Source organism: Cavia porcellus, unplaced genomic scaffold (genome assembly GCF_034190915.1).
Source record: "Cavia porcellus strain 051 isolate PalLab524CR breed Dunkin Hartley unplaced genomic scaffold, mCavPor4.1 scaffold_1, whole genome shotgun sequence".
In the NCBI taxonomy this organism is placed as follows: Eukaryota; Metazoa; Chordata; class Mammalia; order Rodentia; family Caviidae; genus Cavia; species Cavia porcellus.
The window spans coordinates 137,712,698-137,725,299 of NW_026947484.1; the positions used below are offsets into that span (position 1 = coordinate 137,712,698).

Consider the following 12,602-nt stretch of genomic DNA (forward strand, 5'->3'; position numbering starts at 1 on the left):
GTGGCGCGAGGTCTGGCTTCTGCCCTGAGACCTTATCTCTTCCTGCTGTATCACCGGGATTGCGTTTCTAGTTGGTTTCTCTTAATTTAGTTCATTCCTGGGTTGGCAAAGAATATCCCCCCTTGCCTAGGACTTCCTGCCGGGCATGATTCCTGGATTTCAAGTGTGGTTTCTCAGAGAGCATCCAAGGCTGCTGCTATCTATCTACCGTGTTCTTCCGGACTCCCCCTGTTCACATTATTTTTACTAGTTTTTCTTTTGAGTTGTGTTTTTTTTTTTTTACGCTGGAGATTGAACTCATGACCTTTTCCATTTATTTATTTATTTACTTTTGGTACCAGGGATCGAACTCATGAACTAGCACTTGTCAGGCAGGCACATATGCTGCTGAGCTAAATCCCCGGCTTGAACTCACGACCTTGAGCTTGCAAAGCAGGCATTTGTGCTCCTTAGCTAAATCCCCAGCCCTGTTTGTTCATTTGTAAGAAATTACTTACACATTCTGGGTGAATTCTTTTATTGTATGCATTGCACATTTCTTCTTGCTATGAATGCCTTATTTTTATATTTCTTATATGTTTCTAACAAATTTTAAGTTTTAATAAATTTAAATTGTCATTTTTTAATGGTCTTTTTTGGTTTTGTATTGAGAAACTGTTCCTGAAACTTTATCTCATATATTATTAATTTTTGTAGTTAAATTTTTTTATATCTAGGGATTTACTCTATTTGGTATTGATTCTGGTATGTAATGAGTTGTGGGATACATTTATATTTTTCCACATGGACATCCAGTTCTTCTGTGTTATTTATTCAAGAGTATTTCCTTTTTTATGACTTTAAATGCCATTTCTACTGTAGTATAAAATTTTTAATCTATTCTTTGGTTTGTTTCTAACTTTTGTTTTATGTTCTCTTGATTCTTTTGTGTGTTTCTGTTGGGACTAGCATTCTTTCTTGATAAAGGTAGTTTTAGACAAGTCATCAAGTTGGATTCCTCTACCTTGTTCTTCAAAATTGTGTTGGCCCTTCTTAATTCTAAGTTCTTTTAAGTTTTTATTTTTATAAAGGTAAAATTCACAAACATAAAAATGACCACTTAGTGGCATTTCATACATTCACAGTGTTAAGCAACTACCATGTACCTTGCAAACAGTCTTATTACTTTCTCAGACTAGAACACCGTATTTATCCATAAGAGAAGTTACTGCACACGTCCTCCTCTCTACTATCCCTGCAGTGCCCACCATTTTGTATTCTGTCCATATGGGATTTATATATTCTGAGTATTTCACATAAATAGAATTTTTGTGTCTGAGTTATTTTACTTAGCATAATTTCAAGTCTCACCCACAGCACATCTATTAGTGTCCTTCATTCCTTTTTATAGTGGAATGAAATTTCGGTTTCTGTGTGTACAATTTGTATACATTCATCTGCCAATTGACATTTGTGTTTTTTTAGCTTTTTGACTATTGTGAATAGTGTTGCTGTGAAGATGTGTACCTGTGTATTTGTTTGTGTATCTCTAACCAGCTCTTTTGGTTGTATTTTCCTGAGTATAGAATTGCTAGGTCATACAGCCATTCTCTGTGTAACCTTTGAGGAACTACCAGACTTCTCCACCGTAGTTGGATGACTTTACATTTTCATGAGCACTGTATGAAGATTCTGTTTTTATTAACATCTTCTCTGGTTTTTTTAAAGTTCAGTATGTCCTTCTGAATCTGTATGAAGTGGTACCTTACTGTGATTCTCATTTATATTTTTCTAATGTCTTAACAGTATTCAACATTTATTTATTTGCTAGTTGGCCACTTGTGTATCTTTTTTTGGAGAAATATCTGCCCACCATCTTTATCCATTTTTTTGAGTTGGGCAGATTTTGTTGTTGGTTGCAAGAGTTCTTAATACATATTTCTTCTAGAAAGTAGATTTTTCTCAAATAAATGATTTACAAATATTTCCCTCTTTCTGTAGTCCTTATTTTCCCTATAATGTCTTTGAATGTACAAAAGTTTTAAATTTCAGCTTTTTTAAATTGCTTGTGCTTTTGGTTTTTTTATTTAAGAATTTATGATCAAATCCAAGATAATTTTTTTTTCCTGAGACCACCCACGTCTTACCTTGTGCCTCAGGCTGCTTGTGAGCTTGCAATCTTCTTGCCTTACTCTATCCAGTAGGTGGATAGTGGTGACCCCTTCCATGTGCTGGTTATCAAGGACCCCCGGCAGTAAATCCCTGATCTGCCCGCAGAGCACAAGACAAAGATTGCTAAGAAATAAACTTGGGAATGATGAGTATTCTTTACGAACAATGACCAAGAATCTCCAAGTAGCCCATTCAGGGGTAGCATACAGGTAGCATTACAGGTATGTGCCACTATCCTGGCTAGAGTCATGAAGATTTATCCTTTTTTTAAAAAAAAAAAATTATAATTTTGAGACAGGGTCTTGCTAAGTCCCTAAATTGTTCAAGCTGGGTTTGAACTTGGACTCTTCCTGCCTCAACTTCATAGATTGCTGACATTACAGGTATGTGCCTCCATTCCTAGCTGGATTTACCCGTTTCCTTCTAGCAATTTGTGAATGGAGGGTCCAACTTAATTATTTTGTATGTGGATAATGGGTGTTGCAGAAATATTTGTTGAAGAGAGGCTTTTTTTTTTTTTTTTTTTTTGCTCATTGAGTGATATTTGCAGCCTTATTGAAAATCAGTTGTCTATGTAAGGTTTCTTTCTGGGCTGTTCATTTGTCTATTCTTATGCAAATATATGTGGATTTTGAATATTGTTACATCTGTAGTAAGTTTTGAAATCGAGAAGTGTAAATGTTCCAGCTTTTGCTGTATTATTTTTGCTATTTGGGGATGCTGGCAATTCCCTGTTAATTTGAAGATAGACTTAAGTTTCTGCAAAAATAGATTTATGTATTTATTTATTGAATCTATGGCCTTGTGATGGTGGGCAAATGCTGTATCCTTGAGCTACATTCTCAGAATTTTGGTAGAGGATTACACTTAACCTGAGAATTACTTTGAGTACTATTGTTACCTTAACAATTTTGAGTCTCACATTTATGACCTCTGGGGATTTCTTTCTTTTTTTCTCTTTTGGTACTGGGGATTGAACTCATGACTTTTCGCTTGCCAGGCAGGCACTTGTGCCGTTAAGCTAAATCCCCAGTCATGCATTTATAATTTTTGGTCTGTGAGTTCTGTCTTCCTTAAAATTTCTCTAGATAGCTTATTGTTTTCTGTGCTCTTATAAGTGTGATTATTTTACTTTTCTGATTTTTTTGTTTCTGAAACAGAATCACAGCTGCTAGTGTATTGATCATATATACCCTCCAACTTTGCCAAATTCATTTACTAGCTGAAGTAGTCATTGAGCATGTTTTCTGGTAATGGAAATAGTTTTGTTTCTTCTCCTTTGAATTTGCCTTTATTTCCTATTCTTGCATAATTTCTGTGGTTAGAACTTCTATTACAGTATTGAGTAGCATTGGTAAGAGTAGACCTCTTTGTCTTATTCTTTATCATTGGAAGAATGCTTTCAGTCTTTCCCTATTAAGTGTTTGGTACTTCGATGCAAGAGAGACAGAGGAAAGAAAATGGAAAAAGAAAGAAAAGAGGCCTGTATTATAGGCATGGGAGGGCTGCCAGAGAGGCAAGCATCCCTTGAAGGGAACAAAGAAAAACTGCGGGCTTTAATTGGAATCGACAGGGATGGAGTCAAAGGGGTGGCCAGAATGATGTATTGTCAGCTGATTAGGGGAGCATTGGTGTGCACTGGAGAAAGTGGGAGGTCCAGCATTCGAGTTTTGCAAGAAGAACGCGGAAGTCATTGCTGAAGGGAGGCACTGTCCAGCACCATGTTGAATAGCACATGGGAAAAACCTGTCATTCATGTCTTTTGCTTTCTGAGGGATGATGTGTTTCTCTCTAGCTATTTCCTGCTGAACCGGGGCATTGTGGTAGGGGCTATGACATGACACAGAATGACCAGTAGCTCCTATGTAGAGGCTGGTCCTGGGGGATTCCCTCATAACTAGAAGTTCTCTAGGAGTGAAAGCTTATATCCTGGAATGGGTAAACTTCAAGAGGAGTTTAAAAACAAAGGGTAACAACCAGGTGAAAAACAATTGTGATTAGAAGACCTATGATACACATGAATCCAAGCCCACCTATGAATCTCAGGAGGGCCACCAGGAGGATCATGGGGTTGTGTTATACCCCTTGAGTCTTTTTTCTATGTTTGCTGCCAACTTTCGGAGCTTCTGAATTTGGTCCTTGAATATACCCGACTGATTTATAAGGAAACAACATTCTCCCCCCAGTGTAACACAGAGACCACGTCTGTCTGCTGTCAGTACATCAAGGGCCCAAGAGTTTTGGAGGACATCTGCTGCTAGAGAGGTAATGTGGTCTTGAAGTGAGTCTGTAGTTCTTGATACTTTGTAAATAGAGGTTTTTAAATCGTAAGACAAGTGAATGTAGAAGTAAGCACCCATTCTAGTTCCCCCAGCCCCCCCATGCCAATAGCTGAGAAGATGCCAATTGCTGTTAGTATTGGTGCTGCAGCCCTAGATGACCCATGGAACATTGTGTGAGAGTTAATCTGTAGTCTTTGCATGACTTCAGGTTTTGTCTGCAGTGTCACTTGTGGGGCCCATGTGCAGGAGCCCTGCCATGTGGAAGGCGGACAGGTGAATGCTCCAAGTCCACAGACAGAATTGGGCACATAGAGCTGGTGCTGTTTGTTGTCTCTTGTACATGGGTGCTTGGCTCAAGAAATGCCACCACAGTCGTCGTGCTGGTTTGGCCCAAGTGAAGGATATAGGAAAGATTTTTTTTGGCCATAATTGTCCTGGTGTTTAAAGTTAGAGGCCTGACAATTTGTGCTTGTGCATATGTTTGAAGGGCCTATATGCCATATATGAGTCCTGTTGCAGGGGCAGGCAAAACTAATAATTGGAAAGGTGAGTTGTATTAGACCCTGGAGGACAGACGTAAGAACTGGTATGTGTTGTTGCATGGTGAGAGGGCGAGGATAAAGGAAAGAGCTTCAGTGGTATAGACTGCATGTCAGGGAGTAACTTTTTGCATAGAGAATGTGTAGTTTTTGTAAGAGGTAGGTACCTGGTATACCTGATGTACCTTTCAACTGAAATTCCCATGTTTGGCTTTCTGGGAGTACTGGGAAGGTTTGTGGGTCCCTAATGGTGACCTGTAATGTATGAGTTCAGGTGTACTTGCCTGTCTAGGAGATGTTAATGAAATATGATCATCATGATTAGTCCAGAATCCACTTTCATTTGATCCTATGGATTCACATTCCCAGTAAGGGCAGTGTTAGTAACTGACATCTTAACAGGATGAATCATGTGGTTTTCTAGACAGAAAAGAATCTAGGATTGTTAGTTGCATTGCTGTGTAGATCTTTAACACAGAAAGTGACACCAGGGAATGTGGAATGTGAGGTTACCTGAGGGTTAGTTGGTCTGAGCTCTGACAGTGTGGGTGTAGCCTGCTGCTCTTCCATGTTTCATGAGGTAGAAGTTACAGATTGAAGATGGGAGTGGTTGTGATTGTGTCAGTGTTAGGAGAGTGAAGATAGAGGCCAGGAAGGTATGCATGGCCATAGCAATTAAGAATGATTAAGCCTGAGATATCTATGAGGTAGAGGATTATGAAGGAGATCTTGTGTATGATGTGAAAATCACCCGGAAGGACTACCCAGAATCCTATTGCAAAAAGAAAAACTAGTAAAATATGAGGGACTAGGAACCAGACAGGGTAACAAACCATTGGTCAATCAGAGAGTGATGATCATGGGTCCTTGGTAAGGTGAAGACAGGTAGGAACCAGGAGCTGAGATGACCACTTGGGAGAGGTGCAGCCAGAGGAGTCCATGACTGTATACCACTTACTGTGGGAGATGTGGAATGAGAATGGCAATCCAGCAACCTTGACTGATGTTGGAGCTGTGAGGTAGATGAGGTCCACTTAGGTTGTAACCCTGTGGACTTAGCAGATTTGAGATAAATTAAATTGCCTAGAGATATTGGGGTTTCTGGTGTGGCTCCTTTAGAGGGTTGTGTAAGACAATGATCTGCATATTGACACAGTAGATGTTGAAGGAAGTAAGAATTGGGATGTAATCTGTCAAAGGAGGAAAATTTTAGGGGGCAGATAAACTACAAAGTAAGAATGGTTGGTATGTACGTAGTGTCAAAGAGGCTCAAGAAGGTAGGGGCCAGGGATTTAGCTCAAAGCCACAAGTGTCTGCCTGGTAGGCACAAAGTCGTGAATTCAATCCCCGAAACAACAACAACAACAAAAACAAATAAGCAAACAAAAAAACCAACCAAAACCCAAAAAGCATAGACAAAGGAGACCATATCTGAAGATTTTGTGATGAGGCATGTGGGTAAAGTCTATTTGCCAGTCCTGACTTGGTGTGTATCCCCTAAACTGGTGAGTAGGAAAGGAGGGAGGTGGGAGATGCCCTTGAGGAGAGGTCTTAGCACACAGCTGATGGTCATGTGTGACCTGGTGAATAATGTTTTCTTAAAGAGAGATGTGTAACCACTGGAGCCAAGAGATTGTACAAGGCCTTGATCTTACATGGAAACAGTTATGTAAGCTCATGATAATGTTAGAGGCTTGCTGATTTGGTAGTACCAGTTTTGACCTTTGGAAAATCCATCCCTGAGTATTTTGTGTACAACTTGGCTTGTGAGGGAGAAATAGCTGTTCTGGTGAACACTGGAGTAGTGGCAAGATAGCTGGAACAAATGAGAGCAGTGGGCTGGATATAGTCGCTGTGCTGCCAGTCTGGCCTGTGTGTCTGCAAAAGCATTACCCTGAGCCACGGGATCAGTGGAGTTTTGTGTTCTTTGCCATGAATGACCACTACCTGTGTTGGCAACCCTGCTTTCTCTGAGTTTAAGGCCCATTAATGATAGGAGTGTCCTGCACACTGAGACCTCTCTCTTGCCAGTTTGTAAATTGAGAGTGTAAGATACTGAATGCATGGTTTGAGTCAGTGTATATGTTTGTGTATTTACCTTTGGCTAGTGTGAGTGCTATGAGTTCTGCCTTTTGTGATGAGGTCCTAGATGGTGATGGGTTGGACTTTATGGTTATGATCTGTTGACAGTGGCGTATCCTGCCAACTGTGATTGTGTATATTTGTGGAACTCACACCTATAAACCAGCTGTCACCAGCCATGGGAAGAGGGAAGGGGATAGGAGTCATCTGCAAAACCTCAACACAGTCATGTACTTGGGACCCCTCAGAGATGAGAAGAAGTGTGGCTGGGTTAAGGGTATCATTAGTGGAAATGATAATGGCAGGTCTTGTATGAGGACTAAATGGACCTGTTGTAGACAAAACGGATCATCAGAGCAGAGAGTGTTTTGTGTGAGATTAAGTCTATTAGTGATGAGGTGAGTAAACCATAATGGTCTGATCTAATGTGAATTTTTTTTGCCACTTTTGTTGATAATATCACTGAAGTGAGTATTGAAGGCAAGGAGACCAGTCATGTAGAGTGTTACTAAGCCGTTTTGAGAGACATGGCACTGCCTGAAAAGAGGGTCCTTTCTGGTGTCCTAGAACCCCCACAGCCTTATGGTCTTGGGAGGTAGTATATAGAATGAAAGGTAGGGTTGGGTTTGGAAGTGTGAGAGCTGGGGCTCTTAAGAGGGTCTCTTTTAATCTATGGAAAGGAACATGCATAGGCATTACTGGCTCTAGGGGTTCTGTTAGTGGACTCCTAGAAGAAGCTTGGTGTAAAGGTTGAGCTAAAGTGGTGAAGTTAGGAATCCAAAGACAGAAGAAATTAGCTAAACCCAGAAAGGATAAAACCTGTTGCTTGGTGATGTGCTCTAGAAGCTCCCTAAGGATTGCCTTACAGTTGGTGGTTATTGAGTGATTAGTAGGTGTAAGGGTGAGACCCAGACATTTGACCTTTGGAGAAGCTATTTGGGCCTTAGTGTCCAAAACCTGGCATCCACAACTGGAGAGAAAGTTGAGAGGAATAACATTGTACATTGTACAGCCATAGCAAGAGAGGGCGAGCATATGAGGAGGTCATCAACATACTGAAGGGGAGAGTGCTGGGTTTGGGGATAATAGCTGTGAGGTCAGTGGCTACTGCCTGGCCGAAGACTGTCCCTGAATCCCTGAGGTAGCACTGTTCCATGAGCTGCTGAGATTGGAGGGTGTCTGGGTCTGTCCATGTAAATGCAAAGAAAGCTTGACAATCTGAGCATAAGGGAATAGTGAAGAAGGCATTTCTGAAGTCCAGAACTGTGAAATGAGTAGTAGAAGGGCAGTGTGGGAGAGCATAGTGTAGGGGTTTGGGACTATTGGATATATAGACATGACAGCATTGTTCGTGGCTCTTGAGATTTTGAACTAAACGGAAGGTTCCATTGGGTTTGAGGACAGGAAGAATTGGGAGTATTGTATGGAGAATGTGCTTTTGAGAAATCTGTTAATAAGTATTGAATTATGGGTTTAGGAGTCCATTGGTGTTTGGGAGCAACAGGGACACAGGTAAAAATAGAGGGAATTCACCTTGTGGTGAATAAGTATTGGAGAGTTGCATGAGGTTGGAAAGTGTCCCAAACAGCAGCAGGATCAACAAGGGAAGGAACAGGAGGTTCTGAATCCTTAACACAGAGTGAGTGAGTTTGGAGAATAAAGACTGTAGGTAGGGAGAAGGAGAAAGTGAAATTGAGTTTTAGGAGGTCTCTACCTAGGAGAGGAATGGGGCAGGTTGGGATAACAAGAAAACTGTGTGTGCAAAGAGAGTCTAAAACCTGCAAGGCATGAGTTCTGTCTGAACAGATCATGATGGTTGACTGTCAGCCCCCACTCCAGAGATTGTAGATCACTAACAATCTGCCTGAATATTGAGGCAAAACACTGTAAGTTGCCCCATGTCGATAAGGAAAGAAAGAGTTTTACTTCACGTGTCCAGCAGGGCTCTGAGAGAGTCGCCCTGCAGGGGTGGTGTAGGGCTTGAGACCCGTCAGTCACCAGCAGTGAGCCTGAGCAAGTTAGTTACAAATCTGAAGGTGACAGAGCTGTAAAATCCTGTGAGAGTGGGGAAGTTGATGACTTACCCGCTCTCTGGTGGAGAGGACAGTCAGTCTTCCAGGGACCCTCCAGCTTGTAGATGGGGCAGGGCCCCAGTGGTGGCCTCAGACCTGGGTATGCTCATACCCAATGTCTTTTCTTGTTGCACTTGAATTATAGTCCTGGAGGGGTGCAAGTCTGGGGCTTGTAATGGGTTATGATTTGCATTGACTCCCAAGTGCCACAGCCAATTTTGGTCTTGGAGTTCAAGTTTTGTAAGATCCTTCTGTTTCTCTTGAGTCTTTTTATTATTAAAGACACGGAATGCCACATCTAACAATTCACTATGAGGGGCTTGTGGGCCAAGGAAAGCTCCTTGGAATTTAGTCTGTATATCAGGGACTGCCTGAGAGATAAAGGGTAAATTAAGGAGAATAACCCCCTCAGATGAGTCAGGTCTGGTATCTGCAAATTCAGTAGTCTTCCTCAGATGAGACATAAATTCTGTGGGATTTTCTTCTTGTCTTTGAATTAATTCATAAACCTTGTAATTAAACTGATTTTGGAAAATTTTGCAGAGACCTATCAGGATACATTCAGATCTTTGAGCTATATGTTTAGGACCATCCTGTTATGTTGGTAATCCCATTGGGAATCTGTTGGAAACAGCAGTGACCCCAGTGGGATGATCTCAGTCTAATTTGTGTCTTTTATCACCTGCCACCTGTGCAGCCTGCCCCAAGTTTGCCTTTTGCACTGAAGAGGGAGTGGACAATAAGGTAATACGGATATCTTTATAGGTCGGATCATACAGCTGAAAGAAATTTAAGCAGCTTGATAAAGGTAAAATGGTCAGCACCAAAGGCACCTACAAAGGAGATATGAAATGGAAAAAGGGACATGTACCCGAACTAGCCTTTTAGTGCCTGCCACCTCACAGTGAGGAGGGAGAGGTACAGGCCAAACAGGGCCAGCAAAGGGCAGGGGAGAAGGTATGAGTGTGATGGGCAGAGAGAAGGTGGTCTGGGCAGGAGGCGACTCTGGAAGAGAGAGGGAAGTGGCAGGAGGAGATGAAGATGGGGAAGATGAAGAGGAGTCAGGAGGAGAGGTGGTAAAAGAAGAGGAGGAGAGGATAAGTGATGAGGCAAGTGCTGATAGGTCGTCATTTATAGGATGGGCAGAGGGAAGGGTTTCAGGGGAAGGGAGTTTGGGTGCTGCAGAGTGAGCCAGGATAGTACAGCATCTATACTGAGTTGCTGTATAGGCCCGGAGTAGGTTAGAACATACCTGGAGTGCAAAAAAGGCCTGAATGTATGGGATCTCAGGCCGTTTGCTGTTACAGTAGTAAAAATTATTGAGGTCCCAGAGGATATCCAAGTCAAGAGTGCTTTCAGGTGGCCCTTGATGGTTACTGCCTAAGGAGTAGGCTGGTCATGTGGTTTGGCAGTAAAAGACAGGACAGTGAGGTTTTATATCCCATTTTAGGCTGAGTGCATCTAAATGGCGTAGCAAGCAACCAAGACAAGTGTGTTTTGCAGGATGACTTTGCCGATGGTGACCGAATTGGAATTGAATCAACGGGCAAAAATGCTGAGTCACAGTCCCCGAAGGAGTTGTCACCCCAGCAGGGAGTGCAAGATGGGGAGAACCAGAGCCCCACACCCAGGCCCAGCAGTCATAACTGGTGGGATGGAGGGGTAGCCCGGAGGGTGAGGTCCAGTAGGATGAGAGAGAAAGGGGGAGCTGTCCTGACGTGGCACCATGATTTATGGGATAGGAACCCTGAAGCAAGAGTTTGCTCACCTGTATAGACCTGTGAGGCTTGAAGGGGCCGGTGGTGGGCAGAGGCTAGTAACAGCAATGGCAGAGGCAGAGAGGAGAGGAAAAGGAGGAGGAAGGATCCACAGGGGAGGGGATTTGAACTCGGGGCACTTCCCAGGACTTGTACAACCTTCCTCACTTGCGTCATGGCACTGTCTGTCTGGTCCTCTGAAGTGAGAGAGAGACAAAGGCGAGAGAACAGAAAAAGAAAAGAGGCCTTTATGGCAGGCACAGAAGGGCTGCTGAAGGGATGCAAGCACTCTCTGAAGGAAACAAAGAAAACCTGAGGGGCTTCAGTTTGAATTGACAAGGGTGGAGTTAAAAGGGCAGGTGGAATGATGTATTGACAGTTGAGGGGGGAGCATTGGTGTGCACATGAAAAACTGGAGGTTCAAATTTCAGGATTTGCAAGAATATGGAAGTCAGTGCTGAAGGGAGGTGCTGTCCAGTGTCTTGTTGACCAGCACATGGGAAAAACTCGTCATTAAGGATATTACTTATGGGTTCATGTTGAGAAAACTCTCCTATTTTTCTTGTTTGTTGAGTAGTTTTATTATAGAAAGGTGCTTTTCTTCTTTTCCTTTTTTGTAGGTCAATTCAGATAAAGTCATTCTGTGTTAGCTTTTTCATCACTGTGACAAAATATCTGAGAAAAACAACTAAAGATAGATTAATTTTGGATCATGGTTTCAGTGTATGTCATCACCTGACTCCATTGTTTTTAGGCCTGTGGAGACATAAAAGTGGCAGAATCACATAATAAAGGCTGTTTCCTTTCTCTCTGCAGCTAGGAAGCAGAGAGAAAGGAAAAGAGCTCAAGAAATAGAAGATGACAGTTCAGAAATAGCCCCCATGGTTATGCCCCCATGGTCTACTCTGTTTAGGTAGGCCTCACCTTCTCTCTCTGTCATCTCACAATAATGCCATTAAAATATGATCATGTCAGTGGATTAATTCTCTTGAAATCAGAGCCAACATGAGCCAAATACTTCTCAAAAAGTCTGTTAGCTAACAACAAAGAGTTTAGCACATGAGTTTTAGGGAACATTTTAAATACAAACCATAATCTGCATTCTATTAATGTGTTACAGTGCAGTCCTTGATTTTCTTATATTGAACCATTCTAGTCTTTCTGGGATAGAATCTACTTGATCAGGTTGCTAGTACTTTGTTTCGGATTTTTATGTTTTGGTGTTTTATGGAAGCTGCATGACAAAGATAGATTTGGTATTGAAGCTTGAGATTCAATAAATTTCTCAGGGTCCAGGATTTTGAGTCTTTTGTAGGCTTTTTCAGGTGACTGACCAGTTACATACTTGCATTGAGAAACTTATGTGCTTCTCTGTTTTTTAAGAATAGAATTCAGTGTTATGGAATGGGGAGCACAAATATGATGGAATTTGTGCTGTTTGCTAACTATAGTTAGTACACTGAAAAGTACATGATTTATACTTAAAATGATAACAAGTGGAAAATTCATTGTTTATATAGTAACTGTTATTCTGTGCAAATGAAATATCTTTATTGTTCCTGAGAATCACTCCCTTGATAATAGTTGGCATCATTTTATCTCATGCTTGCCTCTAAATTTAAGAGGCTCTTCCTTCAAGACATTGAAGGTGTAGCTCTTGTTTTGGAAGAGTTTAAGTTCCTTCAAGCAGTTGTCAATAAACTGTGTAGAATGATGTTG

General features: G+C 41.6%; 1 protein-coding gene across 4 annotated transcripts in view; it reads left to right on the forward strand.

Annotated features, from left to right (window-relative positions):
- Man1a2 (mannosidase alpha class 1A member 2) overlaps window positions 1-12,602 on the forward strand; it is a 156,611-nt gene that overhangs the window by 19,111 nt on the left and 124,898 nt on the right. Inside the window, exon 1 of one of the 4 annotated variants that reach the window (XM_063256248.1) lies at window positions 4,320-4,416. The exons of 2 other annotated variants lie outside the window; for them this stretch is intronic. The gene's annotated coding sequence lies outside the window, so the exon portion shown is untranslated. Of the gene's footprint in view, window positions 1-4,319; window positions 4,417-12,602 lie in introns of those variants that run through there. One more of the 4 variants, XM_063256238.1, reaches the window with a different exon arrangement.